Source organism: Coptis chinensis, chromosome 1, assembly GCF_015680905.1.
Source record: "Coptis chinensis isolate HL-2020 chromosome 1, ASM1568090v1, whole genome shotgun sequence".
NCBI lineage: Eukaryota > Viridiplantae > Streptophyta > Magnoliopsida > Ranunculales > Ranunculaceae > Coptis > Coptis chinensis.
Window position 1 is genome coordinate 36,396,827 of NC_141456.1, and position 21,387 is coordinate 36,418,213.

The window sequence follows — 21,387 nt, forward strand, 5'->3', positions numbered from 1 at the left end:
TCGCCGTAAAACGGGATCCCTTAACAATCATCTTAAAGTTAATGCTAAAGATGAAGTTTCAAATGAGACACATTATAACGGCTTATACCCATTATACGGCTTATACCCCCTACTCTCCCATCTATAGGTAACTAAAGTTACAAACCCGAATCGTGATATGAACCATCAAGACAAATTGTTCCTGTAACCTTGCAAATTGGCATCCTTAAGTGGTTTCTTGTCGGTCCGTCATTGGTGCTTCTTGTTTAATTGTTTATTATCCAATGGAGAAGTAGATAAAACCGATCCACCACAAGGCATTTAGAGAGAAGTTACTGCCCCTAAATCTGTAATTGAAGACCAATATAACTTCATACTTTCAAAATGTGTACTCCAAAATCCAAATTCTCTCTCGTTCTTTCTAAAGTAATTTTTGGCCTGCAAGCAGGATTTATTTATTCCTTCTTTTGTTTCTCTCGGGTCGTCCCATTGGCTCTTATGTCCTTTTACTAGGTATGATTCTCGGATAACCAAACACATCCACATACTTTTTGGGTTTCTTTTTAACAGATTTCTTATTATTCTAGTTATTCTTTTGTTTAGCGAGGTTGATGGGAAGGGTCGGGACTCTACCAGGTGTCTTGGCATCCGAACAGATGGCTCCTCGAGGACAACTTGTTTTTTTGTTGGCATTGGGGCTTTTCTTTGTTTGTTCCAAAGTGTTCAAGGCAATCACCGGTCTGCCTCCTTACATGGGTATACTACTTGGCCTTGGAGTTCTTTGGATTTTGACGGATGCTATTCATTATGGGGAATCTGAAAGGCAGAGGTTGAAAGTACCACAAGCTTTATCTCGCATTGATACTCAAGGAGCCCTTTTCTTCCTTGGAATCCTTTTTGTCCGCTTGCGGGTATTATTGAACTTTCTTGGAAATTTTGCACTCTGCAATCAATCGCACTCAACTGGTTTATGTTGTTGAACTTTTTGTTTTATGGATACTTGCGATATTGCTATAAGAATGAAGTGTACGTGCATGCATCCTGGTTTGGACTTTGGAGTGCTCCTACTCATTAAGTGTCTAACCCGATTCACGGAGGCCGAAAAGGCGTAAGCACACCTAAATCGGGTGTAGTTAACTTTTGGAATATTTGAAGTTATAATTGCTGAACTATCTTAGACATTTGAAAAGATTATCATTTAAATTAATAGAGTACTGAACAGAAATTCAGCACTATATTTAATTACCGGAAAATGTTTGGAAAGAACCCCTTACCAATGGTAACCTCAAAAACTTGGGTTTGCAAGCACTTCATGAAAAGCAAGAAATTTCCGTGGTTTAAATCTCAATAATCTTAAATTTTCTACCAAATTTTGTTTTACACTAATATTCATTTATTTCTATATGATATATATCTAGTTCCTGATATTGTATACTATAAGCCTAGGTGCGCCTAGCAGATGCCTCTCTCTCTCTCTCCTCCGTTTCTTAAATGAGCTATACAACTGATACATTTTCTGTTTCTTCTACATTTAATTGTTCATTTCTGACAGTTTTGAATTTGGGGACTTTCTAGCCTAGAGGCTGCAGGACTCCTTCGAGAATTGGCTAATTATCTGGATGCCCACATCCCTAATGTTGAGCTCATTGCAAGTGCAATAGGGGTGGTATCTGCAATTATAGATAATGTTCCATTGGTTCTTTGCGACAATGGGAATGTACACCTTATCATCTTTCCCTCAAGATTCCGAAGTTTTGGCAAAGATAATGTTGAGGTTTGTATTAGTGCATGGAAATTGGTAGTATACTTGTTATTCATTTGTTACTTGGCTTTATTCCTTTAATTGTATGTGCCTTAATTGATTTCTTATATGTTGCAAGTACTCAAGAAAAGGTTATTCCTCGTGTTTACGACATTGTTGCAATTGAATGGAGGGATTAATGTTCAGACCAACTTTGACTTGTCTTATGGGGCTTAAAGTTTGCGTCTCATTGCATTTTATTGTTTTAGAGCACAAATATGAGATTGTGAAACGCTTTTGCAAGCGAGGAAACATATATGTGAAATGATGGTGATGGAGTGAATGATGCTCCCTGCCCTTAAGAAGGTCGACATTGGAATAGCAATCGCTAATTCAACCGATGCGCTCGTAGTGCTTCCGACATTGTCCCGACGGAACCGGCCTAAGTGTCATCATCAGTGATGTATTGACCAAGAGAGCAATCTTTCGAGAGGATGAAAAACTATACGGTGATTTTTTTTATTCGTTCATGGTCTAGTATGGATTAGCTATACTTTACATTTATCCTTTCACCGCAATTTGATTGCCGTTTTTTGTTTTTTTGGATAGTAAATGAAATGAAAACTAGATCATGTTTTGTGTTTTCTTTTCTTGATAACGTTTTTGGTGGTTGCAGATATATGCAGTTTCCATCACAATTCATATTGTGGTAAGCTTCCTAGTAGTCTTAGGGTTATTCACTTGCATCATTTGAGTAATCGTAATCTGGAAAAATAGTAGGCATACTAGATAGGAGTCTTTTTAGATTTTTATCATCAAGTTGTACAGTTCTTGCCTTCTCACCATGATTTTCATTTGACAGTTTGGTTTCATGTTGCTCGCTCTTCTGTGGAAGTTTGATTTTCCACCTTTCATGGTGCTCATCATTGCAATCCTGTGTCATGTGTTGAAGATTGAGCATTGCCAGATGGATTGGAGAAATGACATATTAGGCAAGGCTCAACAGGAAAGGCGATTTCTAGTCAATTTACTTTCATTCATAAGAAATTATGTTTCCCTCCATGATCAGTAGGTAGATTTCTATTAGAGGCATATCAAATACCTCTCCCAGGAGACGTTACTAGTAATCTTGTGATAGTCAAGTGATCTAGTGGCCCATGTCAGAGATCCAAGCTGGTTAGACATTCAATGGTGGCGTTACTATGTGCTTTAGAGCTGACCAGTTCTAATTTTGAATTTCAGCAGGTTGCTAAACAATTGGTGCTTAGTCATTGCTAGGGTACTAGAGATTACTAGGACTGGTTGCTAGACAGATGGTGTGGTGCTGATTTTTGGTTTCTGAAAGAAGTAATATGTATACTTAGTGAACGACATGTCTTATTCTTGTTTTTTTTTATGAACACATTGTTTCTTTATGAATACATTAACGTTTGTAGCATTTGAGTAGGAACTTGCAAGAATGTAATTGGTGCAGGAAAGAATGTAATGTTGGGATACCTGAAACAATTATTATAAGAAATATATTTTTTTTAAATAAAGAACTAATACCCGACGGATAAAAACTGTCTAATAGCAAACTACCCGACGGCTAGTAGCTGGCATATCCGACGGCTGGTGATAGCTGGTCTAACCGATCGCTCATAACAGCGTAACTATCCGACGGTTTTAATAAAATAGGAATATCCGGACGGTTTTAGCGGCGAGGAATATCCGACGGTCTTTTGATAAAGAAGAACTATCCGACGGTTTTGGATATCGGCATATCCGGACGGTTATTAACAGTAGGGAATGTCCGCCGGCAAAGATCTTCAACCCCGACGGCCTGTTTTGACCAATAAAACCGCCGGAAGCCTATGCCGACCGAAAGCATTTTTCCGACGGCCTATGCGGCAGTTTTGGTCCGTCGGGTAATACCTTTCGCGACAGCCATAGTCAGTCGGGTAAAGTCGTTCTTTTTGTAGTGGTCGTCTCTGCACAAGTAATTAGTTTGACCCACCCTTCTGCAAAACTATATACCATCATCTATCTAAAGATATATCATTAATCAGCATATTACCATAATTATATTAATTAAGGCTTTCTTTGCGTGTCCCTAAAATCACGTCGTATCTATGTTTTACCTAGTTTCCCTAGCTACCACAATCGCTTCCCAACGCCGAACATGTACATCCACATGCCTCCCCTCACATAATGAACCACTCCGTGCGTAACTACCCTGAGCGGGATGCCACACACTAGGTAACCCTCACACGAAAGCCATTATGTGAGTACTGCCATTATACGACATAAAATATCGTGCATCTCATTCTAATTTTGCGAACGGAATAATCAAGCCACCATTCGGCTACACCAGAAGGGCCATTCAGCTTCACTGAAATGCCAGAAGGGCCAATCACATTACTTACGCCAGAAGGGCCATTCAGATTCACTGAAACGCCCGAAGGGCCAATCGTATCACATACGCCCATCACAAGGGCCAAATCACATGAGTTGTGGTAGCTAGGTTCTAGGATTTTCATTACGTAATTTATTCAGGTGTCATACCTTCATGTCTCATAACCATTTCACTCTATCACGTGCCAAATAAATTGTTGCACTAAGCCACCATATTTGGAAATATCTCAATATATCTCATAACCACTTTCATTTTTTCACGTGCCAATATATTATTGCACTACGCCACAGTCCCGTGGGAAATATCCACAAATACTCTACTACCTCCTAGTAGCATCTCACAGATAAAATAATGGAGCATTTATACATTTATTTCTCCAAAACTATTGCATTTAATATATATATCCCAACATATTATATAATGTCACAATTGCTTCAAACGTATCACATAACATTTTTATAGCGTTTTAAGAATATTATATCTCCTAAAGTTTCTATCTCGTCACGTGTCAAAATATACACAATATCAATGTCAAATCTTTCTTAGATAATGACAACCAAATTTATACAAGCTTCCACAACATTTTAGCATTTGATTTGTCCATACAATTTACAACATAAAACGTAGTACAATTAAACAGTCCACAGTCCACAATCAAAGCCCAAAACCAAAACCCAAAAGTCTAAATATTTAAAGACCCCATTGGATCTATTTTAAGTTATATGGACCGGTCCCAAAACAAACTTGAAACTGGCCCAAAGAAAGCTAATTGGTTTCGGCCCAAGCCAACAAAAAATGAAACTTAAACTGGTCCAAAACTTTAATTGGTTCGGCCCACAAACTACTAAAATGAAACCGGCCCCAACACAAAATAAACTAATTTAGTCCGGCCCAAACCAAATAGATTTCGTCCCAAGGAAAACTAATTAGCTTTGGCCCAAAACAACTTAAACTAAACCGGGCCCAGACAAAACTAACTTAGTTCCGGCCCAACCAACAAACTAATGTTAGGCCCAGGTAAATGCCCAACTAAAGAGGTCATCTTCCTCACCTCACCAGCCCTTCTTCTCCACCACCGGCCCTCCAAAACCATCAGTTGGTTCGGTCCAACTAAGGTATCCGAACATAACTCAATTACCATGCACGCGGGAGTACTGGATGACACTCACCGTCATCTTCTCCCTCCGATTTCTTCTCCACCAAACCACCAACACCAACCCCTATACAACCACTACCAGCAACCCACCGGAAATCACCCAAAACAAAACCCCTACAACTTTCACAAAAGGAAAAACCTCAATTCTTAAATTCAAAATTCTTCAACCAACGCTAGATCTGGAAATTTCTCGCCGCCATTAACGTCGGATTCAAAGCTTCGACATCACCCTTTCTCCACCACCAAATCATCAACACACTTCACCCATACACCAACAACCAATATCAAAACCCACACTCTTCCCATACCACCCAACAGTTTACCCACCGATCACTCACCCTCCACCAAATCGCGAAGACACCATTGATGAACAGTGCAAGCTTCACAGTCACACCCAATATCAATAACCAACCTCAAATCCACAAAGTAAAAATCATAAAGACAAGGGTTCAAATGAAAAAGGTCCGGATAGGCGACGCCATTAACGCCCCTTTTTAAAGCTTCAACAGCTTAAGTTTAGAGTTTCAAAACCACAAACAAAAAGAGTTTAAACGAAACACAGGCCGAAATCTTGCTGTGGGGCTTGCGCTGCCATTAACAGCTTCTCGAAGCTTCGACAGTTCAATGTCGATTTTCGAGTTTTAACCACGACAATTTAACAAGTGTTTAACATCGACCAGACAGATAATAATGACAGAAGAATGAGCCGAAAACATTAGCGGCTAAACAGTAAATTTAGACATGAAATAGAAAACTAATCTACTCACCTGTATTAAAACTCGACGAATCCCTCATCGTCCGAATTGTCGCGCTCTAACACTCTAGCAATCAAGCCACCTCCATTTTTTTTTTATTTTATTTTCATCTCTCCACCCTATTCTCTAAAAAAAAATATGAATATATACTTAGGTTTGAATCCTAAGCCCAACACAGACTCGGGCCCAGAAATAAGGCCCACATATCCCAAATCCAATCTAGTGAATTTTAAATAAATAAATAAATATGTATTTTAAATATGGGCGTTACAACTTCAGTGTCTAGAATGGCAAAATCAACGGGGTAGTAAAAATCTTGGACCTTTACTAGGACGTTTTCTACTATGCCCTTTAGGTATTTGATGGAGTAATCCGCGAGTTGCAGGGTCATGTTGGTAGGTTTTAATTCATGAAGACCTAACTGCTTAAATAAGTAGTAGGGAAGTAGGTTAACACTGGCGCCTAGGTCTAAAAGTGCGGTAGCGGTATACTTGTCGCCCAACGTGCATGGTACAATTGGTCGACCTGGGTCTTTGTATTTAACCATACCATTGGTAGTAGTAATGGAGGGAAACTGCTCAGTGAGGAATGCTTGTTGAGGAACATTCGTTCGTCGTTTGTTTGTGCACATGTCCTTCAAAAACTTGGCATGCTTGGGCAAATGCTTAAGTGCATCTAGAAAAGGTAGGTTTATGGTCAATTTTTTGAAGGTTTCTCAGATCTTATCGAAATGCTCATCAGGTTTGTTCTTTGCCAAACGGGCAGGGAATGGAGCTTTTGGGTGGAATTTCGCATATGGAACCATGGCGTCTTTCCCCAGTTTCGTGGTTGTAGATTTGGAAGGAACAACTTCGTCCGATATAGGTTGCGAGGTAGGAGTTGGAAGGATGTCACCCGCGGCTTTCGTCGATTCAATGTCTGGCATATGTATGTGATTATCAACGGTTCAGCCAGAATGAAGAGTGGTGATTGCATTCACCTCACCCTGGTTGGGATTACTAGATCCTGGTGCATTGGTGAGTTCAAAGGCAGTGTTTGTGGGCTTAGGGTTTGGAACTGCTTGGCCAGGAAACACGGCCTTTTGACTTTTATCCTGTGCTAATAGCTGAAAAGACTGTTGGATAGATGCTATGATTTGATTATGTTGATGCATGTAAGTCATAAAAGTTTAAGCTGTTTTATCAACAGTGGATTGTCCCAGTGGAGCAGCAGGAATAAGTTTACAGTTATTGTTTATGGGTTGATTTTGGTAGCCATAACCTTGATTAGCGGGAACAAGGTTGCGGTTGTTTTGTACCCTATATTAACAGTGTTGGGAGACTAACTTTGCCCTTGCTGGAATTGTGGAGGATTTCCTTGACGGTTGGAATTGTAGTTCGTGGGTGGTCGTACAGGAGGGTTGTTGAAACCCGGAGGAGCTGGTTGTTGGGAAGGGGGACGCCAAGCCAAATTCGGATGTTGTCGCCAAGGTGCATTAGGGATGTTGAAAGCACAAGCCTCTTCAGATGGTTGGAGAGGGCACTCGTATGCCAAAGGACAATAAAAATTGGAGTGCTCAGGACTTAAGCAAAGAAGACATAGGGAAGCGATGACAGCCATGACTTGTTTTGGTTTTTGATCATTTACTTGAACCGAAAGAGCATTGACCTTTTTGGTTAGGGACTCGATCAGAGTTTTTAATTCCGGATCGGGTTTGACCTCGAACATAGACGTAACTTTGGTAGGAGTGTCGTTAGAAGGTCTAGAAGAATCAGTGTTACCCCAATGGGTGTTTCGTGAAGCATGTTTCTTGAGAAAAGTGTATGTTTCAATAACGCCTTTGTCCATGAAACAGCCGCCGTTCATGATATCTAATGTTTCCTTTTTATAGTCAGAGAGACCATTAAAAAATGAACGGACTAAGACAGCGGTGTCGAGTTGATGATGGGGACATTCGAGAAGCAGATCAGTAAATCTGCTCCATGCTTCCGTAAAGGATTCCTGGGGATGCTGGCAAAAGAATTGAATCTTCTGAAGCATCTATGTAGTTTTCTTCTGAGTATAGAACTTTATCATGAATGCCAAAACGAAGTTTGGCCCATGTGTCAAGGGGTTGTGCACTTCGCCCGCGAGCCAAACTGAAGCTTTATCAGCTAAGGTGAAGGGAAACAACCTAAGCAAGACTTGTTCGTTGGTAACGGTTGGATGGTGGAAAGTGATGGCTACTTGCTGCATCCGACGAAGGTTAGCTTTAGTGGTTAGCTTTATATTCTTGTATTATTTTCATTTCCAGTACGTAGCTTTCTCCTTCCAGTAGCTTTCCAAGCTTCAAGTACTATAAGTCCTTTACTTAATAAAAGTCAGTTCTTTTCAAGTTAAATTCCTGTTCTTTATTTACTTGTTTAGTGTATACAATAAGATCAATCCATCCATCATGACCATGAGCTAAAATCCTCCCAATGGGAGGGTTAATGATGCTCATGTGAGGATCCGGATTGACACTTTGATAAACAGTAATTCAGGGTTTGATTCTTTTAAGTCCGAAGTCCGAAGTCCAAAGTCCGTAAACGTCCATTTAGTCAACTTACCTTACTCACGTCGGTTGGTAGGATAGGTCAAGTAAGGGATCGTCTATACTTTAGGGCTAGACAAGGTTCACAACTGGATTTACAAATTTTAGTGAGTAGGATTTTAGGTTATTTCTTTAGGTTTAGAGAAATTAACGACAATGCAAGTAACGTAAAATAATAACGATGATTTCTACGTAAAATAAACAGGGATAAAGATATATGAGAAGGGTTAACCGTACTCATGCAAGAATCAATTTCAACAGTTACAGTACCATATCACTACAGCTCTAATCCGTCTTGAGTTCATAGACAAACCCAAGACGGCGTCGAGTATTAATCTCTAGTGAGATGCACGCATCTCTGAGCTTATCTCACTAGCATAAGGAGTTGAACTAATATTCCATATTTGGAATATAATTTCAGCTCCTGGTTCGATTTTACATCAACTGGACAAATTAGAGAGTTATCTGACACCATAGAGCATCAGCACTCCAAACTTGGATAGTCTCAATCATTTTGGGACCGGATGCATAATTTACACCTAATTCCTAAGTAGTGATTCTTGAACATTAAAGTGTCAATCCGGATCGGAATATGAGCGTCATTAACCCTCCCCCTAGGGAGGATTTTAGCACATGGTCATGATGGATAGATTAATCTTATTGTATATACTAAGTAATTAAAGAACAGGAATTTAACTGAAAAAAAACTGACTTTTATTAAGTAAAAAGACTTACAATACCGATCTTTGGTATGAAAGCTACCGGAAGCAAGACAACGTCTTTGGAAATGAAAAAGGAAATGAAAAGCTAAAACTAAAGTCTCTAGTCTCCAGCCCCCATATCCATATATATATGGCCCCTTCACGTGAAATCTTCCCATTTAATTTCTTTTTGTCTTTTTATGTTTCTAGAAAAATCCAAAACCTTTTAACAAAGCTTGTCTTTTTCTAGTTTGTATTTCTTTCTTTGTCTTTTCTTATGTGCAAGATGTCACACATAAGTGACCATCACTTGCCACCTGCCTATACTGACTCGTCATGCCTTGTGGCCCCACAGAGTGGGTCCACAGTTGTATCCAATGGCGGCCCGAATTCTGGCATTTTTACAACTTTCTATCTTTGTGTAGAGCTCGTCGCCCTGGTCGTTTTGGCAGTTCACTTTCCGAACTCGACGTCCAGGTTTGAAAGATGTGAGCTTCGAAAGTTTGTTGCTTTTTTACACATGGACCCGTTCTGCACTGGTTTTGTCCTTTTGAAATCTTCGGCTCTAGTCAGGCTATGTTGGCTTCACTGGGACTGAATGAGAAAACTTCGAGTATGCACAGTATTCCCGTACTTTGATGCATGTTTTATCATCATATTCACATTAACTGCGAAAACCTGCAAAAGTATGAAAATATAATTATTTCATGATCATTAAACACATAATTAACCAAAACACTATGTCTCTACGGGGTTTAGTGTTACAGTTTTGGGTGCTTATCAACTATCTTGACATGATGTCAGACATGATTGTATACACCTTGTATTTATCATTCTCAAAGTTGATCCTATTTATGGTCTCCATATCTTTAAACAACAATTTAAGGTTCCCTCGTTACTATGATGTAAAGATAAGTAACCAATTTAGTTTTCTTGCTCAAATTCGTTTTTGTGTAAAGTTTTGTTAGATATATAACATCTATTGAAACTTCACTAGTAACTTGGGAATCTAAGTGTCGAACTAACCTTCACACAGTAGTACAACATTCCAAGTCTTTTGGCTCCCATTCTAAATGGTCAGAACAAAGTTCTATGAAAAGTTACTCAGCTAGCACATGGTGAAGTTGATCTTGCTTTCACCAGGCGAACTCATCTTATTTATAAATTAAAGAAACACAATCCTATAATATTTGCAGCACATAAACAGACATATGTTAGTATGTCATGAACACAAATAGGCTTTTAAAAAAGTGAGATTTCCTTCCATATTGCAAGAGTATGAGCATCAGTCACCATAAGTTAGATTCATAACTTAGACTTCAAATGCATTCCACTAAGTTTGTTTCAAATGTCGGGTACTTAAGTAATCTTCAAAAGGAGCAAATTACAGAGACTAAACTACAGTAGACCTAGTACTTGAACAATTTTTTTTTGGCATTTAAAATAATGACTAGGCTGCTCTCTTGTGTTGGTGGGAAAAGAAATGGTCCGAAGAAACAATTTGACACTTCACACCATATGAACACTTCTGATACTTCATTCCATACCAAACTAAGTTATGCTTCAGGCCTTTAGAAATCTCCAGCTTTGTCATATTCTATTGTGAAGCCTTAATCTGTTTGTAGCAAAAAGCTATACATATAATGAATAATGAGATTAAAATAACAGTCAACAAATTATACTAAGCAAATGTGAGAAATAAGACCCGACATAAATTGACAAATCACAAACATTGTACTTGTAAAGACGGTTTGCATCTAAAATGAAATAACATTTTTTTGCATGATCATATCAAATAATTGCACACGTCAAGCGAAACAAATAGTTGCGAACGAAAAATATATTATACTTACAGTAGGAATCAGGAGACAGAAAATTTTTGCAAAATGAGACAAGGTTGTCAATTTCCAGTCTCAAAAATAGGAAACACCATGACCAAAAGCGATTAAAATGTTCATTTTTCCGAAGCAAATATTTTGATCTAGCAGTTGCCTTTTTTAGTGGTTAAAGTTTTTCTAAAAGCTTTTTAAATGTAAAACATGTAGATGCTCCTATCATGTTTACCTCATATGCAAATTTCAACTCAATTATGTCTAGATGACACAGAGTACAATGAGAAACATACCTACACATTCCAATGAACAAAATTTGAGAGCAGGTTTCAATTATGCAATTTTTTCCTTTCTAAAAAAAAAACAGAAAACACAACAAATTGATGGATCAAACAAGTAATCTTCACATACAGTTGGCAAGTTTAACTACCTTAAATATGGATAAACACACTGCATTTGAAGAATAAGAGTAGAATGATATTTAACTTTTTTTTTGTCAATCTATGATATTACTTGAACTACATGTAGAATAAGACTGCCTGCTTTTCATGCACCGAAAGCTAATGCTTAAAACGAAGTTGTTGTTGTTGTTATTGTTGTTTTTATTATTATTATTATTATTATTATTATTATTATTATTATTATATAGTCTGCAAGTAATTTAAATATGAAATGCAGAAGTCAGATAAGGTTATTTTGTTAAACATCTTAATAGAGAAATGCTTAAATCAAGAATGAATTGATCCACATCTATAAAATGTTACGATTGTGAAATGATGGATATGGAATTACAACATATATAGTTTCCAGTGCATAATTACAAAGTAAAACAACTATTTCCCAGAACAGCATGATACCTACAATAGTTTAGGAGCTATCAGGATGACATACCTCTACTTATAGTAAAACTTCTGGGTAGACAATATTTGTAGTACAATCAGAAGCATCTTGTGGAAGGATGACACTAATTTTTTTTTATGATGGGCATCTTGAGAGCACAACGTATAATTGTCCATGATTGAATACCGGCGTCCGTAAATCTATCCCAACGTACTTGATTGACTGGCCTTGGGATTTATTAATCGTCATCCCGTACGCAAGTCATATGGAGAATTTCAGCCAATAAAAGGCCAATAGTTTAATTGAACCAAAACATAAACCATTTAAAATTTGGAAATAAAGAACGACCGAAGCATAAGAAGAAAAGAGGATAGAAACTTTACCTTGTAAATGCATCCATTGGCTTCAGTGAAGAAGACAACACATTGGTAATAGCCGTGAAAGAGATTTGTAGAAGTTTGGAGAATTGGGAAGAATTGGAGAAGGCGAACAGAGAGAATAACTATTCGATCCAAGTTCTAATTATGTTGAGAATTGAGCGAAAAGGTGTAGTGCCCTGATTTTCCAGACAATTAAATATTCGGATAAAAGAGCTCGATCCAAATATTCAATTATCTAATAAACTGAGACGTGAGCGGTTTTGACTCACACGAGTCCAAACTAAAACTAAAATATAAAACCCCCATAAACATCGCATTCTAACAAAAATTCGACAGAATTTCCTCTGTATTTCTAACATTTCATAAATTTACAACCTGCCCTAACCTGAAAATCAAATAATACACTTCCTCATATTAAAACCTCAACCGTAAACCCAACTACTAAAGATATTGATTCGTGGCACCTGCTACTTAACCATCTCGACAAATGTCAGTTAAATCAAGTAGCTGCAGCGCCCCGAAACCAATCTCATACCCCAGATCGGTCTTTCACAAGTGAATGCTAATCCATGTCATAGTTTCTAACTAATGGATGCATTCTAATATGGATTCATTATTAAAGACAATAAAAAAATACTAATTTATTACAAAACAACTTAAATGAATAAATTTAGGAATAAGAACAACTAAAAGAACCGTCTTAGCCGATCAGAGTACGCTTTACGTTAAATTTTTCTTAGTGAATACATATGCCTTTTTCTTGTTTTCTGGATACGTAGTCAATATATAATAATCCACTTGAAATGAAATTGAAAACAAAAGACAAGGTTAACACATACCTTTAGCTGCTTAATACCACTTACCGTTCCTTATTAAATCCTCGTAAGTGCATCGATTAACATACTCTCTCAAGAAAACGTTAGCATTCAATATAATTCCGTGATATCCATGCATAAACACGCATAATATAATTTAGCTAGAATTTATCAATAATAAAACAGATTAAACACTCGGCTCTTTGTACAAGGGGTAGGGGTTTTCCTATAGAAGCGGCTGAGCCGGGTGGCTACCTACGTACCCATTTAGGGATCAAGCCAATCGTAGTTCTCTTATTGGGGTGTAAGGTTCTATGAGAATGGATTAAGCCCTTCCGATGAGGAAGGCGGTATAGGTTTCTCACTCTTGTTCTAACCATATAACGCCCACTAACTGATTCTCAACCTTGAATCAGATACTATATCATACATCCCTTTACTTTTAATCTTTTCGAGGATTTTGCCAAATTCTTGAGCAACCGACAACATATATATATGTATTACTCAACCTAGATAAAAGAAATAATTCACGTGAAGAGAACCTATGACAATCGTGATGGCATTAATATACTTATCTCAATACTACTCTAACAAATAATTAATTGCTGGAAATAAAACAATAAATTAATAAAAATATGCATGGATATATTAAAGTTTGTTGCGGCTTGCGGCAGCCCAACAATGGCCTACTGATGACCTAACACGCATGCGGCCCCGACAAATGGCCCGGTGATAGACTCCTTTGTGGCGACAACGGCCTATTAATGCCTTTTCGAGCACAACTCTCAATACCAATAAAAGAATATTAACTTATTTTTACTTGAACTAGTCAAAATATAATTTCGCTTAGAAAAATAAACAATAAATTACACGTGGTCTAGCGTTGTCCCTAACAAATGGTGTAGGAGTGACTTACACATGAACTGTTTTTCTAGCCAACCAACTAAAACACCTCAACATTTACCGGGTCCAAGACGGTTAGTGAAAATATAAGACATTCAAAGAAATAGAATACGTACTCTAAATTCCAAGAAAGATGACTCAAGGGCTTAAAACTACATTCTATGCTTAAATGTAAACGTGAAGGTGTGAGAACCGTTTGAGAAATCCAAACAATTGCTTAACAACAGACGCACATAAGGTATGCCACTCTTAAATTAGCTAATCAAACCTTGACCATTTAAATTTCATGAACAATAACATATTAATAGCTATGATTAAGTTACCATATCTTTGACTTACCTTCGATATATCTAACCCGGGTGGCGTTCAAAGTGAGGGCCGAGATCCGCTTATTCCAGAGAGCTTAGAGAGAGAGAATCATCCCCAAAATCTTCAATAATCGGTGACCCGCGATCCTCTTTTTCGAAGCAGGAGGTGTTTCTGCTTATCCTTATCCTTTCCATCCGCTCTCTGGAAGAAGCCATACGTGGCTTACTAAGAGCATTTGCAATGCAAGTCATAGTTTTCCCCCCCTCTATCACCGCCACCTCATCACTTTTCACCCCTCTTTTCACCAACCCGGTGAAAAACAAGGTGAAGTTGTGCAATGCAGAGGTGATAAAAAATATTTCGGACGGGATGTTGGATTCCGTCTGGAGGTTTTTAATACGAGACGGAATGTAACATCCCGTCTGATATTTTATAACGAGACGGGATGTTACATCCCGTCTGATAGCTCAATATCAACAGACGCGAACAGGCTCCATTTTCACTTCATTTCCAGCCAAAATTCCGATTTTGTAGCCTCCATTAACAACCTTTGAACACAAATTTCCATTCATAATGACTTCTCCACCCCCCAACCCATCCCCACCAACCTCACCACATGTAGAGCATTCCCGATGGTTTGGAAATGTTAAAATTTCCAAAAAAAGGGCAAAAAGGATCGTCGTCGAGAACGCAGAATGTGGGCAGGAGGACTAAATTGAACTTGGGTTTAATTTTCCAAGCGTTAGGAAATCGAGGACCACCCACCATTAGCGTCAACATCGGTCCGACACGAAAGCAAATCGAGTGGCGGAATCTCAAGTAAGTTTTTGATTTTTTTTTTTTATGTTAATTATTATTATTTATGTTAGTTTATATCAAGTTTGTTGTTGTTTGAATTTGTCGTATTATTTTAGTTTGAATTTGTATTAGTTTATATTAGTTTATTTTAGTTTGAATTTGTCGTTATTATTTTAGTTTGAATTTGTATTAGTTTATATTAGTTTATTTTAGTTTGAATTTGTCGCATTATTTTAAAAAAAAAAAATAGTTGTAATTATATCGTATTATTGCGGTTTGTTGAATGTAGGAAGTACACTTATGGAAAGTCGTTGTGCACTTTCAAATGTTGTGTCGTGGTGGCGTTGTATGAAATCAAAACGGATCCTAATTTTGTCACGGTTACCGATATTATATCCGCCACACCATTTGGGAGTTTTTTGAATTCTAATTTGGGACAAAATGATCAGGCGTTGTTGTTTGGGATAGTTGAGCGGTGGTGGCCAACTACCCACACATTTCATTTCCCATGGGGTGAGCTTGGGATTACCCCCTCTTGATTTCACAATGCTCACGGGTATCCCAATTGGTTATGGAGATGCCGTTCCTTTTGATGAAACTTTAGAGGTTTTTACTACGGCGATGAGTTTCTTTGAAGGTTTTGATTTGGTTGAAGATGATGAGCAAGACGAGTTTTTGAGATTATCGGCTGAGCAGTTTAAGGGAGGAGCTATAAATATGAGTTGGTTTACTTCGAGATATTTGAATAGACTCAAGGAGAAGCCGAAAGACTATCATATTGGTGAGGAGTCGATCCTTAGTATATGCGTGCCTTCCTCTTCTACTTTGTTGGTGCGGTATTATTTGGATATGCTGATAGTTATTTACGTATCGGGTGGATGGCCGCTGTCTCAGACGTAGAGAGGATGTGGGATTATGACTGGGGTCAATCCATCTTGGCATACCTTTACCGCTGGCTAGACCTCGCAGTTGAGACGAAAGCCGCTAAAGGCAATTTGTGCGGCTTTGTTTGGATTATACCGGTAAGTCTTATTTATTAAGTTATTGTTTCATTTCATTTATTTATCTAATTATTAATGTTGACATGTTTATATATATATTGATATTGTATTTTATCTATTGATGACAAGATATTGGTAATGAAAGCATTTTCGTGTGATGCATCCTGTGTTGAAGAGGTTGGAAGAGGATGAGACTCATGACCGATTCCACGTATTCAAGCATGGAGGCTTCATCGTGAGGCGAGAGGGGTATGGGGACCTATCACATAATATTCATAACACTCGCCGCCAGATTGAGCTTTTAGGAGCTAGTCGAATTGAGTGGCAACCCCGGGCGAGTCCTTCATCTTTCAGACCCCTTATCGCGGATATTCCGGATGTTCCGCAGAGAACACCGAAGTACCGTAGACTATCATATATGTGTCATAGAGCAAGGTTTCTTTCTCGCTGAATGATACTTATAGGGTCATCCAACGCATGGTACCTTGGGGACGGATGTTGGCGGCAAGTATCCGGAGAGATTGTTATACCTTACCCACCACCTATGGATATGACACCCCTCGATATTCTTCCCGGCCGTTCTTTCACACTATAGAGCAAACCCAAATGAGTGGCCGGACGATCGCCTTTCGGTTTACGGGCTTACTATGACTTATATTGGAAGAGGGTTGGTCGAGGTCTCTTGCTAGGTGCGTTATACGGGGCACCAATTTTGAAGGGTTTACGGAGCATTGAGGCCCGACATTCATTTCAGGAGGAGTGGAGTTGCCACGATCCACAGCCAGGTGTTTCATGATATTGAGGATGCCGCAAAGAACTCCACAAATATTTGATGATGATGACCTTTGGCATTGGAGCATGATTACTTCTCGGGGGCAAGATATGAGAATACCTATTCTACCAAGTAGATGCCGCAGATGGTAGCAGATTTGTCAAGATCTGATTCGAAAGCAGATTAGCGAGGTTAGTATGATTTGAATTTATTTATGATTTGTTATTATTAGTATTCACTATAACCCATAACTTGCATTTGTTTTGTTAAACAGATGAAGTAAGGTCGAGCTCCTTAACTACAGCCTCTCTCGGTTATGCCATCGTGAGTCCTTCATGGAGTCCTCTCGTCAGTAGTTTTGAGTGCTTACAAGAAGAACGTGAATCGAACTTTGCAAACCGAGAGGCGTGTGCAAGAGTTGGAGAATGCCGGAAGTGGAGTACCTCAAGCTCAAGCTTAACCGAGAGGCTGACAACGACGTAGGGGGAGAGAGCTCTTCTAACCCAGCCTTCTCGTAGGGGAGGAGGTCTCAAGAGATATTTTTTGTAGTTTGTAATAACCGGCGCCATTACTTGTCTTATGGCGTTTGGGATTGTTGTTTGTAATGAATTTTTGATTAGCAGGTTTTTCTTTGATGATTTTGGATATGAATATGTCATTAAACAAAGGAGGTTATGTCCAATTTTTTAGAAATTATAAGTTAGTTTTTTTTACCGAAGTTTCGTATTTAGACTTGGGTGTTGTTCATGATTGTTGTTTGTCTTATTTATTATTTTCAAAGTATATTAGCAGGTTTTTGATATGAATATGTCAATAAAACAAATGAGGTTATGGCCAAAAAAAATTAAAAATTTATAAGTTCGTATGTTTCCAAAAATGGAACATTCGTTTCGCTCGTTTCACATTCGTTTCACTCGTTTCATATTTGTTTCACTCATTTCCTGTTTTTGTTGAAACAGAAAATTTTTAGTTTGGAATATCACTCATTTTTGCACAAGGTGAAGTTTATTCTGACATGTTCTGACAGGAATAGTGTATGGGGATGCCGAGACGGAATGTAACATCCCGTCTGGGTTTTTTTGACCGAGACGGAATGTAACATCCGCCCCGGTTTTAAGCCCTCCTCCTGCACATTTTACTATTCCAAATAATGCAATTTTATGGAGGAATTATTGAGGGTACATTTGGATAGACATTTGATACAATGTGTTGTCACTTTGAGAGTGAACAAAAATCTAATAAAATGTGTTGTCAATTGGTAAGTGGACCAAAATCGAATTATTGAGGGTACATTTGGATCGGAATTGTTGTCATTTAGAACAAAAATTAATATGTGTTAAGTGGACCAAAATCGGAATTATTGTCACTTGGAGAGTGAACAAAAATCTAATAAAATGTGTTGTCAATTGGTAAGTGGACCAAAATCAAGTATCACATGTGACCTTATCATATGTGACCTTACCTTTCATATTTCGTTTTACTCTTCTTCTTTCTTTTAGATCAAACAAACAACACGACCATCTTCTTCCCCACAACCAAGCTAAAAATAGGAAAAATGTCTAGAGAAGAAAGAATTGCATATAACCAAAGGTTATGGGGAGGATCTAGTAGTAATAGTTCGCCTTCCTCGGTTTCACCGGTCGCCTTTTCCGTACTTACTGAAGATGACTACATGGAAAGAGTAAGAGATGAGCATAATGATATGATGAGGCGAAGGAGGAGGAGGAGGTTGCAGTTATTATCCACTGCTGGGGCATTAATGACTCAAGCAGCCATTGAAATTGAAGATGTGGATACAAACAAACGGTGGATCTGTGAAGGGCAGAGAGTACACGTTTAGAGATGGTGGTGATTTCAGTAAACAAAAGATAATGAGGGATTACTTCACAACACCTTGTAGGTGGCCTCCTCATAAGTTTAGACGAAGGTACAGGATGACAAGAGAGCTTTTTATGTATATGTTGCATACTGTTGCATCATTCGACGATTACTTTAAAGACAAGGTGGATGGATTGGGTCGGCAAGCAATTTCTGGGTTACAAAAGGGACTAGCTGCAGTTGCACAATTAGCAACTGGTAGTTCTTCTGATTCAACGGATGAGTATTTACAAATTGGAAGTTTCCACAGCAAATGTATCTATGAAGCGTTGGTGCAAGGCAATTATCACGGCGTTTGAGGAAGAAGAGTACTTGAGACGACCAAGTGAGGCGCATTAATCGCTAGGATATTAGCTGAAAAATGCGGCAAGGGGTTTTCCGGGAATGCTTGGATCAATCGATCAGATGCAATCGGGTGTGGAAGAATTGCCCAAGTGGATGGGGTCGGAACACATGTAGGGTACAAGAAGGAACCAACTTTGATACTTGAAGCCGCTGCAGGACAAACATTGTTGGATCCGGCATTGCTTCTTCGGGCCTACCAGGTTCGCGTAGATAATGACATTAACGTGTTTCATCGTTCTCATGTTTTTGAATCATTAGAGCAAGGTGAGGCTCCTGCTGTTGCATTTAATGTGAATGGTAATGACTATGATATGGGATATTATCTTGTTGATGGTATTTACCCAAAATGGGGCACATTTGTTCAAGCCATTCGCTATCCAAGAAATAAGCATGAAAAGATCTTTACTCAACGCCAAGAAGCCGCAAGAAAGGATGTTGAAAGGACGTTTGGAGTTTTTGCGTGCACGATGGCATATTGTTAAGGCTTCTCTGGCGTTGTCATAGTGTTGTTGTTCTTGGAGATATAATGAAGGCATGCATTATAATGCATAATATGATTGTTGAGAATGAGCGTGAAAGTGGAGTTTGGAATTGGAAAGGTCGGAGGAAAGAAACAATACCGCGCTTCTTTCGGAAGATGATGGTTTTCATTTTGTCTATCGATGATTGAAGCAAGAAATAAGATCAGAAATGAAGTTACACATACTAATCTTCAAAAGGACTTAGTTGAACATGTTTTAATTGGGTGACATTGAAGAAACAAGCAGATCCGGTACCAATTTATGATCCAAATTGGTGGGATCCAGATGAGGGAGAAGGAGGCGAAATTTAAAATGGAAATGAAAATGTATTTCCTATGTATTTCCTAATGTATTTCCTATGTATTTCCTATGTATTTCCTATGTAGTTCCTAATGTATTTCCTATGTAGTTCCTAATGTATTTCCTATGTAGTTCCTATGTATTTCCTAATGTATTTCCTATGTATTTCCTAATGTATTTCCTATGTAGTTCCATTTCCTATGTATTTTCTAATGTATTTCCTATGTAGTTCCAACGTATTTAATCAGTTGTATTTTAATGAACTATATTACAATGTATTTTAATTTTATTGATAATTGTATTTCTATGAAAATAATTATATTGGATGAGAACATACATAGTGCATTAAAAAAAAAAAACAGTTAGAGATAAAAATACATAGTTCATTAATTAAAAATACAATGAAATTAAAATACATAGTGCATTAATTAAAAAGACAGTGAAATTAAAATACATAGTGCATTAATTAAAATACATAGTGCTTTAATTAAAATAAAATACTAGATAATTAAAATACATAAGCTTAGTTAGAGCTAGAACCACCTCTAGCCCTTCCCCATTCAAAGACGTATTTCAGCTTGTTGTTGCTCGATTATAAAAGCTGTATCGGGATGGAGGACACTTGTATCGGTCGCTAAAATCTTAGCTTCATATTGCATCTTTTGAAGCCGATTTTTTTTCCAATTGAACCTGATTTTTTTTCTGCTTGAATCCGATTTTTTCTTCTCTTGCCATCACAGTTCTTTGACCATATGCAAGTTCCCTTTCCCTAAGTTCTAAGCATTTTTGTGTTTCATTTGCATCCTGTGAAAATGTATCCTCTAGCGTGTAAAGTAACCCTCCAACATACCAATTGATTTTTCTTGGTTCCTTTTGGACTTGGCTTTCTTCGATCCAAGAGGACGCTCCATTTCTTTTGGACGCTCTATTTCTTGAGAACCCTCCAATTCAACTCCACCAATACTTGGTGAATTAGAAGTTGAATCTTCACCATCATTTTGCGACCTTTTCCCTTTTGGGGGGGCTTTGACCTTGCCTCAAAAACGTTACTCCACTTTGGATTATCCTTGAGTATAACGTAACAATGATCAAGTGAAAAAGCCGATTTTTCTTGTAGTTGGTACGTCATCCTTGCCTCGGACAACTAAAAAAAAAATGGTGGTAATTAGACTAAAATAATCACTAGGACTAAGATAATTAAACTGCAATAATAATTAGACTAAGATAATAATTAGACTAAGACTAAAATGGAAATAATAAATACACTAAGATAATTAGACGAAGACGGAAATAATTAGACTAAGACTAAGATAATTAATAAATTCCAAATTGACAACGTTGTAATTACCCGGCTTTGTATTGTTGTACCACTTGCATGTCGAGCCTCCACCGTGATTCACAATTGCAACAAATTT

General features: G+C 38.0%; 2 long non-coding RNA genes across 2 annotated transcripts; one reads left to right on the top strand and one right to left on the bottom strand.

The window, feature by feature from the left end:
- The first annotated feature begins 2,157 nt into the window (after positions 1-2,157).
- Positions 2,158-3,261, top strand: LOC147523770 (uncharacterized). The gene is made up of 3 exons (XR_015196778.1): positions 2,158-2,229; positions 2,397-2,429; positions 2,583-3,261. It is a non-coding gene; the product is annotated as an uncharacterized LOC147523770 (long non-coding RNA).
- Positions 3,262-9,268: 6,007 nt separating this feature from the next.
- LOC147523771 (uncharacterized) lies at positions 9,269-13,523 on the bottom strand. The gene is made up of 2 exons (XR_015217397.1): positions 10,305-13,523; positions 9,269-9,956 (listed from the first exon to the last, which is right to left on the bottom strand). It is a non-coding gene; the product is annotated as an uncharacterized LOC147523771 (long non-coding RNA).
- Positions 13,524-21,387: the final 7,864 nt, after the last annotated feature.